We start from the raw sequence: 20,923 nt of genomic DNA on the forward strand, positions 1-20,923 counted from the left end.
ACGTCTTATGTGATGTCTAAAGAGTACATCTTATAGTTATGACTAATGATCCACATGAACTGGCAGAATGTTTGTGAGAAATTTGGGTAATATGATGAGGCTGCCTGTGGGAAAGTAACTTCTCCATGCCTTCCATACAATAAAGGCATCAAAAAATGTTTGCAAATCATTGCAAATCAAGCAAGATTAGGCACTACCTTTAAAAATAAGCTTAATTTTTGTAGTTGCAGATGGGGTTTTTCTTAAATATGGGACTCTTTCTAGTAAAGGGGTGTTTCTACTCTTAATATTTATAAATACAGAGATCAGAAAATGGTGATATCAGCATAGGAAATGAAGCAAAATCACAAAGTTCAGTTCCAGTTCAGTTCAAAGTAGATGTTCTGAGCAAAGTGGCAAGAGTTTTGCATAACTCCTGTTCCCTTTCCTGAAAACACAAACTTTATTCCAGTTCTTAGATTACGGAAGAAGATAAATAAGTTTTTCTAAAACCTATCTACAAACTTCTGTTTGTAGGTGTTTATTTTACTAATTTTATGCAAAATCTGGAACTTCTAAATATCATATCTGCCAGCTACAGAAATCTCTTCCACTTAGCTGTGAAAAATAAAAACTAACATAAACACAAAGTCTGTCAATTAACTACCTCCTATTTTCCTTGTTGTGTTCCACTTACACTCCAACTCTCCTCTCTTTGTTTCCCTCTAAAGATTCATAATGCACAGCAGCACCTGCTGGAGCCAAAACAGCAGTTGGAGCTCTCCCACAGTGGTGATCTGCTAGCAGGAAGAGTGACACAGACCAGCATCTCTGTCCCTCTCACTGGCTGCGTCTCGGTCACATCCTCCCTCTCAGGGAGCACCACACTCCAGAGCAGCCCTCATGCCTGGGTGGCAAGACCTGGACACTTGGTCCTATTTGCTGTTGTTATGGACCTTGACAGACCCCAGAGCTGAGAATAAAATCAGTGTCTCTCTAGTGCAGATGGTGAACAGGCTTAAGTGAGTTAATGCTTTGAACACAGGCCAGATCTATTTTAATTACTAAAAACCCTGTCATTCCTCTCTGTCATGAGCTGTTGCTCTGCTCAGGTAGTTCTTTTTAGTACATAAACCATGCAGTTAAATATCTGCCAACTTAAAATGCATTATTTAAATAACCTTAAAATCTTCTCTGCTTTAGCTTTTTCGACCTTTCTCAGGAAAACCTGTGCATCATTTGTATGGATTTATGGAGATATAAATGCCTAAAGTAATGTTTCAGCACTAACAAATGTGGGTAAATGTGACTTAAAAACAAGCTGATCATGCACTGGAACAGCAAAGACTGGAGGATTAAGGCAGTCAGTGAAGATGAAAGTGTAGTCAAATCTGCAGAGAAAAAAAAATAAGCTTGCAAGGAGATCCTGTTCAAGTAGAACATGCAAGAATTATTTAAAGATTGGCCTTCACCACTGTGGGTATTTATTTAAATAACCAACAGGTACATAACTGCTGTGAACATGTAAGCTGCTCAGTTTTAGGTGTGCCTGTCGGGATTTCCTTGGAAGAAAAGTTTTATGATTCCTGTTGTCCTAAGGCATCATTTAGTGCCCACGTGCTTGAAAAAGTTTTTAGTGAGTTCTGTAGGGAAGATTTCACAGAGCACAGAAAAAAATCCATGTGGAACTACAGCTTCCTCGGTTGTTTGCAGCTGGTGTGAGCACAGCCCCTCACAAAGCACTTCTACAGTACTTTCTTGTTGAGCATACACGCTTTTTTCCTATTTAAACAACGCCAAAAAGTGATAACTCAGACTCTGAGAATTGTGCTGACAGTCAGCTGTCACTCATTGTCCTTTATTCTGACAACCTCAGGCATTCAGCCATGGATTCATGAGTTTTCCCCTTTCTCTTTATTTTTAAAGGAGGTGGGGGATGGGTAAGTATATCAGAGGATTCAGCCCTGAATAGACTTTTGTTTTGCTCTTTCTTTTGCCTCCTGACTGTGTCAAATGCAGTGTGTCTCTCATGCACTTTCACTCTTTAGAGAGCCTTGACTGGCCTGGCTAGTTAGTATTCAGAAACAAGCCAAAGTGGATAAAATTTTCTTCTCTGGCTTGCTGAGACTGCAAATAAGTAATTAGACTAAAAGCTCGGTATTTGGGGGAGGGGAAAGGAGGAGAGAAAAGAAGACTTTTGCAGCCTATATTGTTGACTGGAACTTGTCAATATACTTTACAACTCTGAGAACCAGAGAAGAGAGAAAATTCAATACACTATTAGGAATATGTGCTAGTTAATACACTTGTACTGTATTTTCCTAAAGACTGTTTAATTGTACACCCCATTCTCTGAACAGTGGGATTTGCCATTTAATGAGAAAGAAGGGAAAAAGGTTTGCTATGGAAATGTAAAATTCATCTTTTTCTTATAATTGAGATGTTTGAGAGACAGACATACATGGCAGAACACAGATTCCCATCTCCAGTTCAGTATGTGCTTCTCAATTTCCTTCACTTCCAAATGCTTTTCCATGACATCCATATCAAATCCTCTTTTCAAAACTGACATTCCTCTGCCCCTTTTTACCTATATAGTGTCACCTCTGGGTGCTTCATCCTCCACTCTTCCAGTCAGTGCCTTTCTGCCATAACCACACCTTCATAAAAAATGTCCTCCCCCATCTTACAGGACTTCAGAACCATCCTCCTCCAAAACCCTTTCTGAGTCCCATGCTTTCTATAATACCTCTAAAATCTGATGATTTAGGGAGAGATTGCCTGAGTGCCTGCGAGGCATAAGTGATGATTCTAAACATTTAATAAAATACTTTGTAAAAATATTCTGTAACTAATATATCAGAAGAGAGGTCATATCCAAATATATCACCTTGTCCCCATATATTGTTCTTGTGTATATGCATGTGTGACATATATGTATTGGTGTAGGTATATATTTATATCTATATTATATCTAGATTATATCTAGATGTAGCTAGATAAGTGGATGGATGGATGGATGGATGGATGGATGGATAGATAGATAGATAGATAGACAGATTAAATAGATATGAACAAACAGAAATAGATTCTATTGCTAGCTTAAGTTCAGGTCTCATCCTTCAAAACCCTAGTTTAAAAAAAAAATCAAAAGCCCAAACAAACACACATCAATTATCCACTAAGAAGAGCATCCAAAGAAGTCACTATGACTGCACCTCGCATACCACATGTGCAAACCTGAATAGATTTCTTCTGCCTTTTCTGTCCTTCAAGCTCCACTCTTGTCTCCAGTTTTCTTCTTGTTTCAGTTTTATTTGTCCATTATTAAAAAGTTTTTTTCTAGCTTTCAAGGGTCAGTATTTCTCCAGTACAACAGGCCCTAAGGATATGACTTCTATGTCCCTGTGGTCTGCTAGGTGCTACTGCCCTTCACTACCTCTAGGGTTCAAACAAGTTCCCTTCCTTCTTCTTTTTTCATGTTACTTTCCAGCAGGCTGCATGTGTAGCTGTTGTGTTTTTACGTTTCATACAGCCAGCATAGGTTAACAAGAAGCAGAAACAGTCTTCTCCATGCTGTGTCCCTCTGTTTGGTCTCAATGTCCTTATTTCTTGGTGATGGCTCCTTGTGGGAGACTGGAACAGTAATGGCTACTGACTCAGTAATCAGCCATTGACAAAAGCAGCAGAGTGCCCTTGCTGATGGGTCACACTCATGTGCAGAGGACTGTGCACCACCACCAGAGGCTCCAAGCTGTCTTTTGTCCAGATAAGGGAAGAGGCCAATATAGAAGCAGGTCCTGCAAGAGTGGAATAATGCTTTTTATCACACCTTACAAAACTGACTGGGTTGTAAGCCCAACCCCACCCTCACACAGAGGGTATTGGGACATTGACATTATTCATCCTTCTGACAGGGCACAACTGTCTCAGGTGTGAAAATCCCCCCCAGAGAAGTACCAGGATGTAGGTAGGTCTGAAGGTATTCATCCTTTCTGGTGGGGTATAATTAGTTCACTATACAGACATGAGAGGCAGCTGTCATGTCTTAGAAGGGATCATAAACCACCCAAGATCCTTGAAGCACTCCCAGACACATTTCTGAGGCCTTCCATGGGCCTGAGTTCTGCATTATCCACAGTATTACATCAAACAGCATAAAACTCCCCAAACCAGGGAAGGTACTTGAGCATTCCCAGTTAGCCTAAGCATATGTTAACCCACTGAACTTTCACAGGCTTTTCCCACCCACAATGGATAAAGACTGCAGCCACCACTGTGACCATGATATTCACCCATGGATATCAAAATTACAATAATCGAATCTTATCACTTGGTCCATGGATGGTGATATCTTTCTACCCTGAGCCTTTCTTTCTCTTTCTTACTTTCTCCTTATATACTTTCTCAAGTGTTATTTGTAAGTTTCATAATGCTGCTTCCCTATAATAAAAATCAAAACAGCTACATAGCTCCTTTCCTTTGCAACTAAATTGTTGTAAGATAAATCATATATATATATATAGATATATAGATATATAGATATATACACACACATATATATTTGTGTATCTATTAATACAGTATCATTTCACTCTAATCCACCACAAGAGCCTGATTTGCTCTTGCCTTCAGGGGTGAGTTGTAACATTAATTTTAGCATCACAGGCAGGATTACTCTGAGAAGCATGAGGAAGTTTTTCTATAGGGATAATATCCAGGGTAGTGGACAAAGGAGAATTTATTTTTGGTTGAAGCCAAAATCCCTGGGGGAAGATCATGGCAATCCCAGATATGCCTGATCTCAATTGGCTCCCCACTTCCAGTTTTTCTTCTCTTGATATGACCTGAGTATATCAGACTTGAAAGGTTTTCTGGTGTAACCCACACATATTGTAAAGTTTTCTCCATAAGAAAATCAAAAAAATCAGAGAGGGTAGTGAGGAGAAAAAATATTGATCTTCAGTGGGTTACTGAGAGTTAATACTGCCAAGGGTAAGTAAAATGGGGATTGTCCCCTCCTGATAAAATTAAACAGCTATAATGATAACTCTTTTCCTCCTGGTATGACGTGGGCTCATAAGTATTGGCATTGGTTCGTAGCAAGCAGCTGCAGATCAAACTACAATTCTTGCAAAAGACCATAAACTAAAACCTGGCAAAGGAAAGGCAACTGTGTGCCATTTTAGGTGCTGCCCTTAAAGCAGAACAAAAGGAGCTATTGGCTACTCAGAAATGTGAGAGTGAAATGATAAGATCTTTAAAAGATTCAATGAAAGTATTGCAGGAACAACTTGGAAAGGAGCACTCACACTTGGCAGCTGAACATGAAGCGGTTTCAATGGAAAGGGAAATTAATCTATTGTTTCAACTATCTGTGCAGAAGGCAGAGGAACAAATTTAATCTCTTAGAAAGGAGTTAGAAACAAAAAACTTGTGAACAAGGACCTGTATTACCTTTGTCTTCAGGGGTGGATTGTAACCTTCCTAAAGTCCAGGTGTTTGGTTGCTGATTCCATGTGCCACTGGGACACCCCAAGGAGTGGGCTGTACCCAGCAGCACTTACAGGGGTGCTGCTGAGGATAGCTCACCAATCTTAGCATACCAGGACTCGTTTTTGAAACCACATAACAGAAGACATAGGAATAGGATGTCAGCACACCCTGTGTCTCTACTGCAAGCAGAATGATTCGTGCAGTAAAGCTTGAAGGTGATCGTGCCACACATCTACAAGACCCTTGCCAGCTGTAGTGTCCAGAGGTAGGTTCTGGATCAAGAAAGCAATCCTGGATGGGGAAAATACTGGTGTACACAAGAGTGCAGACACCTATCTTGTCTGCCTGCCTGCTCCATCCATCTTACCATCTTGTCACATCCCATGCCTGATGCTGGGTAAAGATGGCCAATGTCATCTTCCGAAGTCTTATGCTGACCACTTTGTGAGAGGCTATGTGGTCACCCTGAATTGCTACACATATAAATTATTAAATTACTTGATAGGCAGTAAAATTGTTCCCATAGACTGACATCTAAGCCATACTCAATTTTTGTAGACCTATGATGGCTGATGTGACTCCTGATTTAAACAGGCAGAAGAACCAGAAGTTTACAGTGGTATCAGTGGTATGACTTGTCGTTTAGGGATAAATATTTTTGCACAACCCCAGGAAGCCTTCCCAGGGCCCGCATTTCCTAAGAGAAGACGAGTCATGTGGGTAGAAGAAATATAATGTAGTAGATTAATCAGTAAAGATAAGAAAATCAAACAAGTTTTGTGTCTCCCCAGATTATTTAGATCTGTAGAAACTGTAGCACTCAAAGCTCATCTCACAGTCATTTCTCAGAGATCAGATAGACATACATTGATTAGAGTTCCTTTGAATGAAAAAGGGTCAATATTTGTGATGCACAGATGACATCATAGAGGCTGATAGTGAAGTTCTCTCTAGGACAAGAGAAACAGAAATCTCTAATGCAGAGAGAGGGGTTGTAGTATCCAGTAAGTTTCAAATCCATGTTTTCTTGTTTTTTACTAGATTTGCAAATTTTATTTCCTAGTCTTATCTTTATAAGGCCCAAAGTTGGAGCTAGGGATGCATACTTCTCTAGACCAGGTAACTTCCTGCAGATTTTCTATAAAACAACTTCTGCTTTGTGTGATAAAAGATGATGCCATCATCTGTGAGTCTGTCCTGTGCAGGTTCTTAGAAGTTACAACCACAGCTAAGTGTTCCAGCAGTTTACCTGAAGCTGTATAAATTCCTCTCTTTAGGAAAGGCCCCAGTTTTCACTTTCCAGATTGCAGGAACAGAAAAACTGCTATTAAGGATCTTTGAATTGTTAATAAATAGAATTGCAAGCATGAAGCAGCATACACACCCAGATCTCTCTTACTGTTGATTCTGTATGGGAACTGGAATCGAGTTAAATTAGCAGAAGACTTGTTATTATCCTAGTTGAACTGAATTTGACTGCATTTAGTAAGCTGATAAACACCACCCATATACTGAAATGAAAAACTCCTTTTGCCTGGATAGTTACTTATGACTCTACATGACATATTATATTTTTATATATGCAGTGTTTTTACAATAAGGAATCATGGTAGCCTTGACGGTAGCTGAGACACTCTGAACTGTATACTAAAAGCAAGAAGACATTGCAATATAAAAATTGTAAAAAGAGAAAAATTATGCTTCAAATCAGAATTTAAGAATGTCAGAAAAGGTTCATCCAGGCAAGCCACCTTTAAAGGCTATTTTAAGCCAGACAGAAATTTTTCTTAAAGGAACTGTCTTGAAGTGCAGACAGATTCTATTCAGGTGAACACATTCAATGTCTTTTGCTCTAGTATTAATAAAAATCCACATTTCATAGGAATCCATCAATAAAATGAAAGGATATATTCTCAAGAAAATGCATTGTTTAAATGTTATCATTACTTCCTTTAATTACTTACAGAACCACAGAATCATAGAATATTCTGAGTTGGAAGGGACCCATAAGGAACCTCGAGTCCAGCCCTTAAATGAATGTCCATACACTGTCATTTTTCTTGGTGTGTCTCCTGTCCACAAATATGTTTTTCCAAGCATTTAGGATTAATCATCTATTTACAAGATAAAATACAATCATCAACATTTATAAAAGTTTATTCATATTTATATGTTTTCTATTTGTTTAATAACATCAGATTGAGAAAATTGTTCATGTCTTGCCTGGTTTCACAGTGTGATTCACACAGATAGGCTTCACATATGCAAGTGATTTCAATGAGATTTTGCAGAGGCCCAGCAGATTTATTTACCCAGTAAGATCTAGGCCTTAATGATCAATTAAAATAAACAACATAATCACATAGGCTTATGAAAATTAAAACAGAAACCAGCAGCTACTACTCCAACAATGGCAAATTAATTTTAAGTACTATATCTTAAACTGTACTTAGAAGTAGAAAGAATGATATTTTTTTCAGATACAAAACTACATAAGCACCAAAGGAGAGGAGTTCCAGCTATTAGAGTTTCTGTAATTTTTGACCTCTTATAATGACTATTTCTTAAAAAGAGAAGAAACCATAAAAACCCCGTGTCACAAATCAAAAGTGGTAAAAGTATTATTTACTTGTGAGAATGAAATACAAAGCATATATAGGAACCTAAGATCTGTGCTACTCATACCTCTAGTACATGAATGTCATTTCTATAGGTGCAAACCTTCAGAAATAATGTCTATGAGAAAATTAGATGTAACCTCATTTTTTACTTTACAAGCCAAAATTGTTAATTTGCTTTAATCAGACAATTTACAGATTCTTCATACTGTGTTAATCTGTAAATCAGTTTTTTCTCTTCATCTCATTAGATATTGACCAGGTAACTTTTGTGCTATGTAAATACTTTTTAACATATTGCTATTTTTTTAAACAGAACCTGCATTTTTGTTGGCTCTTAATAATACCATAAAATCCATTCCATAAAATTGTGAAAGTAACTGTCAAAATGTCTTTACTTTTTCTTACAAAAACATTCTACTCTAGGTGCTAAAGTATTTCAGGTATTTCAAATCATGTAAACTATCCTAAAAATGCACTGGAAGTTGAAAATGTGACTATTGCTTATTATTTTTTGCAATGAACTGATGCAAAAAAACTACATTTTAAAGAGTCGAGTGACTTAATACTCTTTGCTTGCCAAATATCAATTGGTCTGTTCCAAGGATGTTTTGCCTAGTTAGTGCATAATTAATCTTTGATAAACGATGGCTTGATTTTTGGTCAAAAATATCTTTTTCAGGTCTGTCTTTTTATGGTGGCAAACAGTAGTAAGTTTCAGCTGTTCTGTTTCAAAATCCTTTGGGTTTTATGAATAACTCCTAAAGTTTCACCAGAATTTGCTGTTATTGTAATTCCTCCAGAGAGGAGCACTAAAGTAATTAGTAAAAATACCTTGCTCCCAAGACACCTGAGTGCTCAAAGTCACAAGGTGCTCCTCTCCTTACATGGATTAATATCTAAAGCCCTGGTTTGGCAAGGCATGTGTGATACTAAGCCCAATGGTAGTTCTACTGACTCTGATGGGTGTACCCATGGACTCAAAATTACTTCTTGCTTAAGTGCCTTGTTGCTTGGGGATGCAAAATGCTGCTTCAGGTAAAAGAAAGAGGTAGAAACTGGTCCATAGATACACAGAAGTCACTCCACAGTTTCAAACATTAAATTAACCTAATTTCAAAATCAGATTCTAGAGGTCTAGAATTCAGAGGAATTTAGGATTAACTGGAGGAATGGGTGTGATTTGAGAATATTGAGGCTGCTGTCAACTTCCACTGTGCTGGTGTAAGACCATGGCAAGTATAATACCTTGCAGTTGCCAGATAATCTATCAATATGTAATTTTTTCTTTTCTTTTCAAAGGGATGTTGCTTATCATGTCAGGGTACAAAATTCTTTCTTTTTTGCATGGTGTATCCTGATGTTTCTGCGGTTCAGGCCCAGTGCTGACACATGCCGGAAATGACAGATAGCAATAGTGTAATAAAAGAGTTAAATCAAAACCAAAGCACGGACATATTTCTTGTTGTTTGAAAGCACTGACCTAAGCACCTCTCCAGGATTTTATTAGTAAAGTGTAAAAAATATTTGGAGATGACTAGTGCTCTCTTGTAGTAGCCTAAAAGAGCTGACTTGTCACCAGTGTGTTTGAGATGCTTTTATATGGAGCTATATGGAGTTTTCATGCCTGTTTGTGAAAGAAGAATTTTCTTAGGCCTTTGTCCACGGCTGCTGAGAGGTTATCAAATGTCATGTGTCAGGGCTCAAAACAGCCTGTCATAGGTGCAAAGCAGTGCAGAGCTGGGGGACAAAAAGAAAGGAGAAAAGAAAGAAAGCAAATAGAAACTGCTAGAGAGTTAAAAAGCAAAAGCTGTAAAAGCTTTTAAGCAGCCCTTCTATCCTGTCCCTGAAGGTCAGCATGTCACTGGACTACTACATGCTGTATAGTCACTGCCAGCAAGTCTTTCCATAAAAAAATTAAAATGAAAAATTAAGAAAGCTACTTGTAGAATCATATGCAGATTCAATCATGAGTTTTGATCCTGGATTTGATTCTAGCATGAATTTTCTTCTGCTGATTAAGTGGCTTTCATGTTCCTCACTTACTTTTAAGGATCAAAAGACATCAAGGTACCTCATTGAGCTAACAGTCTCTGCCCCACAGATCTTACAATGTAATCTTCATGTCTGTGATCTCTAATTCCTGCAGTTTGTCCAGGTATTCCCATCACAAGGGGCAGAGCTGAGTAAGCAGTGTATATACCAACCCAAAAGACCATAAATAAAAAAAAGGTTTTGCCCATTTTCTCCCTCCCCCTCAGAATAAAATAGGAAATTTTCTGCTTTGCTGTTGCTTAGAAGACGCTGACATATTGCTTTTTTCCTCAACATCTACTTCTACATGATCTTGCATCAAACAATAAAAGATCCCAACTGAATATCCTCATACCGTACTCATATCATATATGATGATCAATTTCAGGCCATATGCAGGGAACTGTTCAGTTGGGCACTGCAGTTGCTGTTAATGAGGGTTGTTATGTGATAATTGAAAACATATGTTGCCCATGCACACCACCACGATTGTAGAAGTAGAAAGGGAAATGTCCTTTTGCTGCTGATTAGGACTGATCCTCCCACAAAGGAGCTGCAGTAGGACTCAGAGGGGTCTTGAGCACTGGTCTGTACCACGACATATTTTGGACTGTATTGTATGGGGTTTTTTTAATATGTTTTGGTGTATGTAATTAGTTATTGTCCTGCAGCACATTGTCCTCTTCCACCAGCTACAGCCTGAATTCATTGATATCATCTCCTTAAAAGTTTGAAACCCCCCAGTGACAGGAATATTAATGTGCCAACACTGTCATATCTATTTCAGCTCATACATATGCAATTTCTTTGTTTTCAAAGATTTATGTCAGACTTTGCTGAAGTGAGGTATTCTACCATTTTAGATAATAGCATGCCAAAGTGATGTTATCAGGCACATCCAGCACTCATTCAAGCAAATGGGAAGGAGCATCCGTTCCTTCATAGCTTTAACAGAGAGAAACTGTTATTTATCCTTATTTGATGAAGAAATCTTTCAGGGGGAAAGAGTGTACTTTTAGAACAAGATTATGGTCATCCTGTGGATTATCTTTTAATTAAGAATGGATGATTTGTGCCCACTCTGCTGTAGCAAATGTCTTGCTGCTAATGAAGTTTAAACAGACTTACTTTATTTAATTACAGCTAATCACTAGGGTAAAATGTGGAATTGTCTTTGATCCACATGTAGAATGGTAATCCTTGTGGCAGATAGCATCTCTTATTCCCTCAAATTCTTTTCAGTTTCTCCAGGAGGTCCCAGCTTAACTAAGGGTTAATTGAGATAGCTGGACTGGTGTGATTGATGTATTTTTGCTCAGGGATGCCATCCTGCCTTTCCAAGGACTCTCTCTCGAGCTCTTTCCCCCCCTCACTCCCGCCCCTTCTCTCCCCCTCTCTCCCTGTGCAGTCACCTTCAGGCCATGTAATGTAGTAGATGCCTGCTTGTTTGACATGAGGGACCTGAGGGGGCCAAGGTCCTGCTGGATCAGTGAGTGGAAGAACAGAAACTGCTGGAGGGAGAGCAGAGGTTAGGAGAGGGCAGCAGAGACCGGTGTAAAGCAGAAGAGGGCACTAGTAAACTGACCTATTTCAACCACAGCCCTTTACACTCTGAGCAGAAGAAAACCAATTGATTGAATATTGAAAGCCACTTGGTGAGGTAGTAACACCAAAGATATTTTATTTTATCTTATTGTTTTGTTTTATTTTATTTTTTACTTATATAATTTAAATTTAATTTAGGTTTGTTTGGGTTGGTTGTTTTTTTTACTTTATTAGAAAACCAAATTTTTTTTTAGTTTATTAGGAAAAAAAGTGGTCCTCACTTCAAGGAATGTTTATAAAGCATTTGACTTTCAGCTTTTCAAAACATGGAAAGTACAGCTTGTGGAAGTGAAAAGTCACCAAAACAATGTGGGAATTTGCATTTGCCATAGAGAACTTGTAGTCTCATAATATTCTTGCCTGGTGTTCACAATCCTTCCACAATGATTTTCCTTACTGCCCCATTCACAGAACTTTCTGAGGCTGGTGAAAACTGTGGAAAGAGACATCTACAGAAACCATGCTCTATAGATAAAAACGGTTTCAAGGAAAAAAGTTTGTGTAACTGGTTTCTTACTGTATTTTGTACTTTGCAAGAAATGTTGACTTAAAATTACTGGCTTTATCTTCTAAACTCATTTTGTCATTTTGTCTTTCTATTTCGTTTGCTTTATTTCTGGATTTTTCTGATGGTAAAATAAGTCACCATTGTATGAACAGGTTCTGATTTCTTATCTTCTGTTAAAATAACAGAATAACGTTATTTATTTCATTTTTTGAAGACAGTATGTCTGACTTTTTGTTTGTTTGTTTCAAAGAGTAATTTGAAATGGAAACATTTATCTATCAGTCTGCTCAGAAATATTAACAGCTTTAATTAGCTCAGTGAAAAAGTTGTTTGCTTTTATTTACAGGAACTGTTAACTTACCCACTGGCAATCGAGACTGAAGACATAGAGTATCTCTTTCGTGAAAAATGTAAATAATTAAAATAGAATAGTTTGCAATTAGTTCCCATGATAATCCATTAAACATCTGCAGTTTTGTCTCCCCATCGGGATCCATATCTGTGCTGAAGTCACATCCTGATAACATCTGCATGTTAGTGATAGCTTGTGCTTTAGTCTTTATGGTCTGCTGATGAGAGATTCTTCAAGAGCCTCTCAGTCATCAGAACCACTGTTGAAAATTTTGCTTGTGACATCCTGAAGGTGGCTTAATTTACATTTGCCATAAGTCATAATGCATGAGGATGCTCTTAGTTAAACTGTTTAACATCCTGGCCCTTTTTAACTTTGCTGCTTTGGAGTTGTTTTTTTCCCTGCCTTTCGCATGAAACTGTCTTTCACTTTTTCCTAAGATTGTGACTCCAAACTAAATTTTCACTGGTAGGATTTATTTTGTTCCAAGTTACTTCAACACCACAGATTAAATTAAAAATCATTAAAAAAAAAGTTTGTAAGGAAGAACAGGATCTTCATTCCTTCTTGCATGGCAACAACAGCTGCATCCACATGAAAAGGCCAGCTTGTTAAACATCATGTAACACTGATTGTACTGAATATTTTAAAGGTCAGGTATTGACAGGCACTGAGCTGTTTATGTTTCCCAAGTGGCCCCAATTACATCCAACCTGAGTAAGTAGTCAATAAACAATGGCATTAACATATGTAGAAAAAGTGTTTATTTTACATTTCCAAGACAATTGGCAATCTCCTGCTTGTCATCCAAATGCAGAAGCTAGATCATGGACTCTTTGATGAATGAGCACAACAAGAGAGAGGTTATGGGTCTTAAAGACCTCAGACCCGTCTCAGAAATTTCAGGTAGGCTGTCTGACACAGAGGCACAAAATGGATTTCCCTCTGTGGTTGTGAACAAGTAAAGAATTCTAAGGAGAAAAGATATTTATATTGTCCCTCATGCCATGTAATGTGTAGTCATATATGTAGCCAGAATGTATTCAAAGGAATATTAAGCTTTAAATTAAAGTAAAATATTGATGATTTGTATTGCTTACATACTCTCACTGCTGCTGTAGAAATTAATCATCTTTCTTACTTGCGAGCATATTTTTGCACTCTGTGAGCAAAATTTCTAACTGTATTTGGAAAAGTACAGAAACTTCACAATCCATTGTGGGAAACATGCACACACCTGTCAAATAAATGAGGCTTTGGGAGCTCCCTTACAGCACAGCATAAAGAAGAAAAGAGATTTATCAAAAGAAATTGTAAAATATTAACAAATAAGACAAAATATTGCAGATTCATTCAATTTCATTCCCAAACTGCAGGCTTTTGCAGGTACATTAGTCTGCCTGCTTACTTGTATCACAGCAATTACTGCTAGCTGCTGGAGGAGCAGCTTGACTCCTCTCCCAGCCAGCAGCAGCAGAAGGTGGGACTGCAGCCAGACAGAGAGGGACCCTTAAACCAGAAGGATGTGAGTGATGTGAAGCTGGTCAATGCCCCTTACCCCCTCTCCACTGAGCCTCCATGAAAATAGTATTTTCACGGCAGTAACTTCCAAAGGATGAGAGATAATTCATTGACTATCACTGCTTTGCAGCAGAATGGTTTTTACAGGCTCCAGCTGATATCAGTTGGTCTTGGTGTTGCACAGATCAGAAGATACATTTTTTTGCACCAGAAGGTTTTCTGTAAAAATAAACTGTGGGAGAATATAAGTACTAACACATAGCTAAAGAAATGAGTTCAGGCAGACTAATTCTCCTGTTTAATAAAGACTTAACTCTGTGCTTAACTTTCATGGGACCACTCCAGGGTTTTAAATTAAACACCAATTTAAGTGCATTGCTGGATCACAACCAAAATCACAGAATAAGTCTATAGTAGTTCCAGGACTTGAAATGTGAGTCTCTGATTCCCAGTCCAACACTTTAACTCACAGGAACATCCTTCTTCAATTTAGGTCTTAATCTCATGATTTTCCAATAAGAAAAAAAACTTTCTAAAGGTTTAAAAATTTGCATGGATCAATGACATATCTGAAGCTCTACTAAACCTGTTATAATTGCGTTGTTTTTGGGGTTGAGAGGAAAAGCAAACTAGTATTTTACAATTAATCTCTCTCCCTCTACCAGGTTACAAAAATAAAAAAGGACTGCAGATTAATTCAACTTCTAGAAAAGCTTGTCATAGGTTGAATATTTTCTCATTTTGTTCATTTTTCTTTCCAACAAGTGGATAAGCAGGATAACATGACTTAGTGATGCTTTGTGAACATCAATTTATTTGAAGACAATCATAAAGTGTTTCAAGATAAGAAAGCAATATTTCAACCTGTTCTGCTCAGCACAATAAAGACCAATACCTTCCCCTCTACCTCCAACACAACATAGTATTTACTTATGGGCTGTTTCTGATCAAGAATCTCTTTGGTCTGTAAAAAACCTAAACCAAATAATGACCTGCTGGAGGTTTGACTTGCCTGCACCATACTCAAGAAACAGGTTGAAATTATAAAGGTCTTTTCTGTTTTGATTTTTTGTTTAGTCCTCCTGGCTTCTGCCGAGCTATAGACATAGTCTTTGTTTATAGGGTTCAGCTCAAGAACCCTAATTCTGCTCTGTTAAATGACATCACTTTTGTAACATTTGTGTGGTCAGCACATCCAAAGAAATTCAGATGTCTCAATACTGTAACAGTCAAAGCAGGGTGGCTTCTCTCAGGCACAAAATTGTAGGGAAGGCATGGTTAGGTAGAAATATAAAGGGGAAAGTGAAATAAATTGGGAAGGAACTGTTACCTCCGATTATTGGTCCATTCTGAATGAATGACAGGCTGATTCAAGGCTAGAGAGAAAGGAGTGGCCACAATAGAGAGTGGAATGTTAAAACAAGGTCAAAGTAGGAAATCCAGGCTCTTGGGGTGCTTCTGCATAACATGTCATTGCAAGTGCTACTTCAAACAGCAAGCATGACGCTAGCTGTGAAACAGCTAATGTCCAATGAATCAGTCACCTTTTATTTAGTTTTATTGTAAACTGAGTAATTGTCCCAGTTTGGGGATTGATGCCATGAAGAATAATGAAGCTGGTAATTTTGAAAGTTCACAATTTTCATTACCATAATTGCCTTTCAATTTTGTGGCCAGTGATACATATCCCCACGTTATTGTATAAGTGTGCTCTTCCATTGTTGTTTCTAGTGGTCTGGGAACAGATGGCCTTTTACAGCAGATATATTATGAACACCAGAAGAAGAAATGAGTCTCCTAAAGAACATTTAGTCTAACGCTGAAGTAATTACAGAAACAATGTAGGAAAGAACTTTCAGATGGAAATTATTCTATATAGATTTTAGGATATTATCTAATGGGTAAAGCTTGGAATGTGGTCAAGAAAAAAAATAGCAGCAATGTATAACAGATATAGCTTGGTATCTCACATTTAAGCATAAGTGGCAGCATGAATCAGCAAACAAAACTGAGAGGAATTCTCAGTCTGGAAGAGAGATGCTGCCAGGAGCATGTCAGGAAAGGATCTCAGGAAGAACAGAGGTGGTATGAGTTGAGACAAAGATAAAAATCTTGCATCAGTGCAGAATAACAGGACATGGGAGTTTAATAAGAGATTTCTCTCCACACAAGCCTGATGTAAAGCAATGAATGAAAGCACTACACACATTCTTTTTACAAGGCTATGTAATGATAGAACAAAAGATAATGGTTTTAAACTGAAAGAGGGCAGGTTTACATTTGGAAATACGATGGAATTCCTTTCTGTGAGAGTGGCGATGCACTGGCACAGGTGGCCCAGATATTCTGGGTCTGCTCCATTCCTTAAAGTGTTCACGGCCTGGCCAGAATGGGGCTGTGAGCAACCTCCTCTTGGTCTGCAAGTTGTCTCTGCCCATGGCTGACAGGCAGGAACTAGATGATCTTGTAGATCCTTTCAAACCCGAACCATTCTATTACTCTATAAGCATATTTTTAACAATAGGAAAAGAGAAGATTGTTCCATTTATTTTCACTGGAGTTTTTCCTCTCCTGTCCTGCTTGTGAGATGTTCTTTCAACTTCTAATCTTATGCAGGACATTTTATTTCATTTTCTGTTTGCACAGCCTGAAGACACTCCTTTACCATTAGGCCTTCCACTGCAAGGCAGTGCTGAAGCCCCTTAAATTCAACTCTATGATTTCTTTGCTATTATCCTATTCCCTCTGCTAGTGTTTCTTGGCCTGCAGTTAGAATTGTTTGAAGCTGAGTAAAGGGTAGAACCTGGTAAATACAACAAACTCCCAGCAGACACAGTTGTGAGAGTTTTAGTAAAGCCTGGACCTCAGCAAACCCATTTATACCAAAAACCTTGTTAAAACCTGCATTGCACTTTTTGGGTTGATTGATTGATTGATTGATTGAGGGATTTTTTGGCTGTAGCATTCCTGCTTGCCTTTTTTCGCAATGGCATTTTTAATTTCTGGTGTCCCTTTGAGTGTCTCTAATACTTTGTTTTCTTTGAAACCTTACTCCATCAGAATCCTTTTGGAAAGAGGTGTCATACAGGGCCCAGGGTAATAACTCCAGTTCATGTTTCTGAGCATAATGATGGAGGGCCATGTGTGCAGCTGTAATTTGGGAAAGTATATAAGTGGTGGCAAATTTAGCCATCACACTGCCCATATGGCTGACACAGGAGCACCAGGGTATGAAGGTCATGAGCAAAGTCATGCTCTGCCGTGCCTTTGTTTATAAAACTCCCTGGGCTTACAATACATGACCATACAACTGCTGAGGTGCTGCAGCCCAGGGTGTCAGGAAAATACCAGTTTCATTAGGATTCTTGAACCTTATCATGTTACACTTCAGAAGTAGTGACCAGTTTATTTAAAACAAAGAAGCTTTGACCTTTCTCCCCTTTCAAAATCAAAACCACATGAAGATAAAGTGACTCATATCCGGCTTCAAAACAAGCTCTAAGAAACATATTTTTCTCAGGTACAATTTGTGCACTTTTTCTTCTTTCCCCCTTTTCAGTCTCTTCACCCCTGCCTGGCTTTTGCATAAATATCTCATCTTTTTCTTGCCGAGGTCAACGTATTTATTGCTTATATTCACTGTGTAGTTCTTTTTTGTTTCTAGTTTTCTTTCTTTTTTCCTTCCTTCCTTTCTTTCTTTTTATCTTTGCTGTTTATAACCATGACCCTTGATCCTCCAAGTTTTAAAACAGCTTGGCTTTCAGCAGCTAAATCTGACAAGGTCAGCATTTTTCTGTTTATTCTGAGAGTACTATTTACCCTCTGGGATTTTTAAAAGCAGTTCTATAAAATATCACTTGGAAAAGTTTGTAGCATTCAACCACTTCCATAAACCTAGTGTTCAGCATAGAGTAACTGTTCATTCTTCTTGCAGAACTCAGAACAATTAAGACTGATTTTCCTCCCCCCTGAAAAACTTTCCTACAGAAATGCATTTTCCAAGAATATTGATAAGTATTTCAGTCTAAACACACTAGCAACCTACCAGTAGTTAGCATAATCTTTTGCATCATTGTCAACTATAATGAAGTTAGACATACTGTATGATCAATTAGTTCCTAGGATAACCTTATTTTTACATAGCTATAGCAGAGCTGTATTTATTCCTTTGGGGGACTTTATTGGAAATAAATGATTGTTGTGTCAGCTTTCTGTCAAAATAGCAAACAATCCTGTAATCTTCAGAAAGTCAGAACATGACAGAACTAATGGTACAAAAATAATGTGTCCTTGGGCTAATACCAAACTCTTTGTAAGTGATGTTGAATTTACATTCATTTAAAACAAGCTAATTTAAACAACCTCAGAAGATTTTCAGCAAGAAGGTAATTGCTCAAACACAAGTGTCCCCAAGACCACGCTAAAAATGACGCTGCTGTTAGTGCCTGTTGGGAATTGCAGACAATTGCAGATTTTCCCTCTGTAATTTCCTTTTTCCTTTCCTTTCCTTTTCTCTTTCCTCCAGCTCTCTATTCATTGAAAACCAGTTGGAATGATACTCAGCAGTATAAGCAGAAAGTGTGGATTCAAAGAATGACAGAAAAACATCTGCAGCAAAACCAGAGTATTTCTATGAGTGAGTGAAAAATACTGCTATTTAAGGCCTTCTGCATGCCATTTGCAGAGTCAGAGCAGAGAAACCTGCTAGCAGCCATCAGGTCACCAGGCTGCAAGAGGTTTCTGCTAGGAAAAGAGAGGGAGGGATGGACAGACAGACAGAGAGAGACACACATACAAGCTCAGAAAGCCTCTGTCTATAGATAAGGTGCAGAGTTCAAAATCTCCATTCTCTGGAGAAAATAGCTTCTGACATATTTTTACAGTGAACTTAGGAGCATTACCCAACTGAGTACTTCTTAGTTCCTCCGCTGAGAATGTTCCTCAGGAGACAGAGGTGTCCTTCACTGCAAGAGCACAGTGCTCATCTATCTTTCATTTTCCTCTCTGTGCTTTCAACAGGGAGGTGAGATTAGTAAAAGTAAACATTTGAAGAAGTGCCCTGAATTTTCCATGCTTGTTTTCAGCCTAAAGGTAAATTCTTCTGGAAAGTTTGGCAAGATTCTGTTTGTCTGATTTTCAGATGGCATAAAATGTTTTTCGTATTTTAAGACTTTTGTTTCCCAGGCTGTTTTATTTTCTGGCTTAGCTGATGTAATGGGTTATTTTAAAAGAGATTGCTTTCTGGAAGGAATGCTTTGTTCAGTTTGAAAAGAGGTAGAGGATGGGGAAAGGAAGCTAATCCCAAGTTAAAATTTCAGGGGAAACATTAAGAATATACAGTTTTCCTTGCTGAGAGGCTGAATTTCAGCTTGCACACAACTTGCATGTGATTGTGTATGAGTATTTAAAACATGTTGAAAGGAAAGGGAAGATCAGGGTAAAATCAGGTTTGTTTCACAAACACCTTTCCACTAATATTTGCTATGAGTTTTTGACACTACTCTTCTCTGTGCTCACCTCCTTTATCACAGTGCTGTGAGGAACCATTAGGTATCCACATGGGATGTTTCCAAAGTCCATTTTTTTAGCACCATCATGACTCATGGATCAAAGGAAATAGTTACATGTTTAGCTGGGAATTAATATGAAATCAAAAACAAAGAACCTCCTATTGGAAAAGCGAAGAACCTCTCTTTGGTAACAAGGGTTAATCCAAAGCCAGGATGAGTTAATGAGGACAATTTGAGTATGTTTGAGTGAATGGCTTAGTCTCACAAACTGCACATCAGCAAAATCTGGTGTAACTATAATAAGGCCAATTGAAAGACTTCACAGAAACTGTGAAAAAAAAATCAGCTGGAGAAAATCATACTGTAATAAACAAATAAATATTGCATGCAAGGTAGAGAAATAAAATATAATTGTAAAAGACAAATTTCATTTTAAGAGGAACAAAGTTTTCTGTGTGAAAAGGTTACATCTGGAATGTTGCAAAAAACAAATTTTTAATCATTGTTTCTTTATGGTCTTTCTTGAAATGAAAACATTGTAGTGTTTAAATATTTTATACAAAAACATGGTCTAGACATGTACATGTACCAGTGGAATGAAATCATCAATAACCCCTATCTAAAATGAATTACGTTCCAAAAGAAGAGGCTAATGCTTTATCTTTTTTTTTTATGGGACTGATCTCTATCAGATTGATTTATGTAGCAGCCAATCATGTTTCAGTAAAGTCTAGCATGCACATGCATCTTTAAGTGATGATAAGCTGTGATTGTCAATTTATTTGTACACCAGAAGCCAAAAAAAATTTAAAAAAAACAACACCCCAACCTGCAACAGCAGTAGTGTGCTTCTCCAACAGAAAAGCATGCAGAAAACCTAACTTTTCCTGTTGTTCCTTAACTTCCATGTCACATGCACGGCCAAATTAACATAATGGGATATAAAAACACATATCCTTAGGGGGGAGGGTTAAAAAATGTACGCTATGCTATGACAGATGATAAACAAGCTTACTTTTTACTTGCGTGTTTACATTGTTTGCTTTGGTAGAATGTGGGGGTTTTTTACATTACATTATTTCCTTTGATAGTAGATGCCTTTGTTGGTAGTGGGAGTGATTGGCAGCTTCAAGCTGTTATGTTTAATTGCCTTTCCACTTTGCAAAAATCTATGTTTAGAAGACACTGTTTCACAAATAAATCAAGTGTGTAGATGTGTGTGTGTATGTGTATGTTCAAGAGAGACAACTGGGGAAAGAAAGAATTTCTTCAATCAGATGCACTACCCATTCTGTTATGG

This window comes from Parus major, chromosome Z (genome assembly GCF_001522545.3).
Source record: "Parus major isolate Abel chromosome Z, Parus_major1.1, whole genome shotgun sequence".
NCBI classification, from domain to species: domain Eukaryota; kingdom Metazoa; phylum Chordata; class Aves; order Passeriformes; family Paridae; genus Parus; species Parus major.